This window comes from Ambystoma mexicanum, chromosome 1p (genome assembly GCF_040938575.1).
Source record: "Ambystoma mexicanum isolate Mex_15411 chromosome 1p, UKY_AmexF1_1, whole genome shotgun sequence".
NCBI lineage: Eukaryota > Metazoa > Chordata > Amphibia > Caudata > Ambystomatidae > Ambystoma > Ambystoma mexicanum.
In genome coordinates this window covers 1,276,082,750-1,276,087,743 of record NC_090921.1, presented here as the reverse complement: position 1 = coordinate 1,276,087,743, position 4,994 = coordinate 1,276,082,750, and the positions used below count along the sequence as shown (strand labels likewise).

General features: G+C 39.4%; 1 long non-coding RNA gene across 1 annotated transcript; it reads left to right on the top strand.

The window, feature by feature from the left end:
• Positions 1 to 428: 428 nt before the first annotated feature.
• LOC138452875 (uncharacterized) lies at positions 429 to 1,587 on the top strand. Its single transcript, XR_011260322.1, has 2 exons — positions 429 to 533; positions 916 to 1,587. It is a non-coding gene; the product is annotated as an uncharacterized lncRNA (long non-coding RNA).
• Positions 1,588 to 4,994: the final 3,407 nt, after the last annotated feature.

Here is a 4,994-nt window from a genome sequence, read left to right as displayed (position 1 = left end):
ATGTACATCTGAGTATTCTGTGGAGTTTTACTGTGTGCTCATTGTGGGCTTCCGATCACTCTCGCCTCTGCTGAGACTTAGTCTTGACCGCCTGCCAAGCTATCGTAGATTGGTCTGGTTTGTCCAGAAGGTTCCTTTGATCCACTAAACTAGGATGGCCTCCTAAACCTCTGCCCACTAGGTCAGAGTTTAGAAATCCATCTTAACAATGAGCAATATTGGTTTTGGCTGAAGGGTGTGCTCACAGATGCACTATTACAGCCAAACGAGTACAGCTCATGCTTCCTGGTGGTGAGCAAATCTGATTTTCCAAAGTAGAACATTACTATAGCAATAAAATGTCCTTATATTTATTAGATCCTGTGAAGATTTTAAAGTTGTCTGGCTAAGAAATGTCTCTGCTATAACTGTGCTTACCATTTTTGCAGAGGCTGAACTATGATTATTCCTGTGAGATGTTTCACCTGTGGAAAGGTGGTTGGCAATAAATGGGAAGCATACCTGGGTCTCCTACAGGCAGAGTACACTGAGGGGTAAGTACAGCTTTGCAAGCTTTCATTTACCTCATGACTTGAATCACTCACTACAGTGGCTGTGGGGATGTCTTTTCGAACTGGATTCAATTATTACTTCTACTGTACCACACTGCTGCAACTATAGTCCATAACCACAAGGGATGCATAGCCCTTTTGGGGAAGTAATTTAGGATATGCCCTGTGGAGACTAGGTACAGAGATCTAGTGCAACAGACAAGTGGGACAAATGTTCTTTGGTACTGTAAATTGGAGATTCTTCTCCAGACCCTCTGCTGCTTTCTAGAACCAGTGTAGGTTGGCATATTGCTGCTAGGTACATATATGGTACTAAGCTTCCCTAGAACAATCCTGACTACCTTTCTTGCTCTGTTCTCCTCAGGGATGCCCTGGATGCCTTAGGTTTGAAGCGATACTGCTGCAGGCGGATGCTCCTATCACATGTTGACCTAATTGAGAAGCTGCTGAACTACGCACCATTGGAGAAGTGAACTTCTCCCCTGCTCTTCCTCTGCAACCTGGCAAGCCCGAAGATCTACTCATACAACAACCTATGGGTCTGCTGTCTATACTGGAGACAAAGCCAAGAGGACCCTTCCCAGTCCCACCTATGCCCCCCAACATCAGGCTGACATAGAACTCGCCAGCACCCGATTTCAGTAGCCCAGGCAAGAGAATATCCTGCCCCCACTTCTCCCCTTACTCCCCCATGGGATTAGGGTTCACACCTACAGTCATTGTATGGTGCTGCATAGTAGTTATGTGAAGTATCATATTCATGTATAGCCTATTTAACTGATTGGGAATTCCCCCTCTATCGCAATCCTCAGGTGGCCGAATTTCCTCCTCGGCACTACATTCACTGACCTAATGGGATGGCCTGTGTATGTTCTAGCATGTGATTGGACTGACACTGAGTCTTGTAGTGATGAATGTGAGCTCCTTGCTGGTGCAATGTTACACTCCACTTATTTATCGGTAGGGGGTAACTTCACCCCATGTGTCCTGCTGGTTGAACTTGTACATGGAAGCAATAAAGACTTGTGATTGCTCACACCACGCGTTCGTTGGACTGTTTCATGTCATGTCCCCAACACTATTTATCCTATCATGCCATGTTTCTCTTGGGTTCATCCTGCATCATCTATTGCCCTTGTAACCCTTTATTTGTTTATTTATGCAATTGGTGCAATCAATTGATGGCTCACAGAAGACTGGTTACGGTCTTTGTTCTCTTGAACTTTCTTTAGCATTCCCATGTAACCCTTAAGCATCCCGCCCTGTAAATGTTACATCTGCACTAGAATACCTCCACCTGTCAGCTTTGAATGTGACCGGAAAGGAGATGGCCTCTAGGCAGGCATCTCTCCCTTGATAAATGATCTGATACTCCCGATTATATATGTGCTGACCTATGAAGAATTAACTCAGTTTGTGTGAACATTTGGAGGATTCTATGTATAAAGTATGTATTTTTTATTTATGGTTTAAAAAACCTTAACAAAAAGTCGTCAAAATGATCACATCATTTTAACATACTGTTTACAATTGAAATTATAAACATGTAATCCTAAAATCACAAAAACAATCCCTAAAAACATTAAGATCATCGAAGAACAATAGATAAACAATATATGAACAGTAATCAAAAGTAAACTTTACATTCCATCAAAACGTTTTTTTACAGAATTATTCTTAACCTAAATCGAATTTTACCAATTCATCTACGATTATTTTTAACAATCTCACTAATGCGAAGATTAACAGGATGTGTATTCCCACCATCAGCCTATTCCATAAAAAATCAATTGCATCCGCAAAATCAATATTTACAAATTTCATCAAGTGAGTTGTTCTACCTACCTTAAAATGGATACATTCAAGTACTAGATGCTTAAGTGTTTCGTTCATTTCAACGCACCCAGGAAAGCAACATGAGCCATCCCGTTTTTTGCAAGGAGGGTTCTCCCAGTGCTTAATCCTTGCCCTAGTGCGATATTGATTCAGTCTAAAATGCATATATTGAAAACGGGCATTATTGCAAGGAAACATTGCAATATATGTACCGCGTAGAATCCTCTTCTTAGTGAATATTGCATACTCAGCATATGTAGAGTAACACTTCATAGCTTCCAATGTATTGCTCCAGTCAGATTCAAATAATGTTTAACACTGGTCTCCTGAGATAAATCCTCAGTAGTCAAATGCAATTCTGACAAGCCACTGCACATTTTCTTTTGTAATTGCATAATCGAACCGTAGCTTTCTCCATTAATTATTACATGGAAGTCCTGATAGAGGGAATTCTTCATAGGAACTGACATCTTTGAATAGTTAATAAGATCTCGCCATTTATTTCTGCATGAAAGTGAGATCAAGCCGTATTTGTGCCTAATTATGCAATTCGGGATGGCAAGTGAGAGGCGCAATGCAGCTTTCAACAAGCTACCCTGTATTACATCAAGATGTTTGCCTAGCTCATTAAGGCATATATCGAGAGCATAAAGAATTACTGGCTCAACCTTTAAAATAAGAAACATGAGCAACAGTTGCAATGAGAATTTACAATATTTTGCAAAAATAAACTTCATTTGATTCAACAGAGGCCTGGTTTTTAACCTTATCCTTTTAAGCCATAACTCTGTTGAAGAGCACATGGAGATAATATAACCAAGATATGTCATCTCGTCTATTGTAGCAATGCGAGTGTCATTTAGTCTCCAGCTGTACCGCTTAGATTTATTCAGAGTACTGAAGACCATCATTGCAGTTTTTGCTGGGTTTGGTTTCAGGTTGTTCATAAGCAAACTCTTTGAAGAGTTAAAGTTTTACCCGAAGACCTGAAGGAGTAGAGTCAAATAAAATTACATCATCAGCAAAGGCTAACCAGTGTAGCCTTAACTGACCACACCTTGCTGCAGACACCATAGGATCCAAACATAATTCATCAATGTCACTTAGATACAGATTAAACAGTAGTGCAGCTAAATCGAATCCTTGTTTTACACCTAGATGCGTCAACACTGCTTTCGTTAACGCACCTCCGAGTGAAAGTCTAATCATGTATGATGTATGTGTATGTAATTGGACGATCCAGTATAATAAACGCTGAGGTATACCAAGCGCAAGCATTTTCTTCCATAGCACATTACGGATAACAGTCAAAGGCATTGGTCATGTCAATGCTGGCAATGTATACAGAGCCTGTTCCTTTTTAATGTGCTACAGAGGTGGCATTTAGTACTGTGCTAATGCCCTTTCTAAATCCTGTTTGATATTTAGAATAGGAATCATGAACTGAAATATATTTTTCTAGGTCAAACAAGAGTAGGATGGAATTTTCTTTGCAGCATTATCAATAAGTGAAATTGGACGATAGTTTTCAGGTTTACAGGGATCCCCCTTTATAAAAATGGGCACAATGATAGAGGTAACCCAAGAATTTGGTATTTTTTAAGTAGCCATAATATTATCAAATTTTATTTTTAATATACTAGCCCACAGTATCGGATTAGCTTTATAGGCACAGGAGGGATGCCATCGGGCTCCACTGCTTTTGAATGATTTAGTTGACTAATTGCCCATTCTATGTCTTGTGTTGACCATTTGATTATTTTTTCTTCAATACCTAGATTACTATCAAAGATACAATTTATGAAACGCACGGGCATAGAGTATTTGTTCCTTATGTGTAATTCCCTCTCCTCTGCAGGGATTATATTCATGCTCGACTTACTAGGTGTCGGAGTAGATTGTCTAAGGGACGCCCATATGCATTGTGAATAGTGTCTACAGATCGCACTCAGGACCTCAGAGTTTTCTTGATTATATGCCGAGATTTTAATGTTTCTCATTACATTCTTGAAATTATTAGTAATGATTCTTCTTTTAGCCAAGTATAGAGAAGTTGTTAAATTCGAGTTCTTCAAGAGTCTTAATGCTCGATTTCTTAGTGCTTTTTCAACCATGACTCTATAATTGAACTGCTTGTTCCATGAAGTTAGCTTAATCTCCTGGTTTACCATAATTTCTTGTAAAGAGCTCTTTACTATGGTAGACATAATCATTTCTTTATTCTCGGATCTTAGACCCGAGATAGATATCAAGTCTTGGAATTTCATAAGTTTACACTAAACAAGATTAGCTAGTTTGTTAGTGACCACATTGTTCCACCTAAGGTTTATGTTCGGATGATCGCATTCTGTTAGTTGCAGCAGTATATCATCTCTATGTAATGAGTATTGAATATCAATACACAGTTCAATAGGTGCATGATCGCTATATGACATTGTATGTATAATCACCAGATTAATCATTAATACCAGTGAGTACGGCACACAAAAGTAATCGATAAGTGACGTCGACGAGCCTCTAGACCATGTGTAATTAGAATCCCTTTCTTCGCACTCCACAGAACACAATCCCCAGTTTTCTATAAATTGTACCCATTGGTACCCTCTC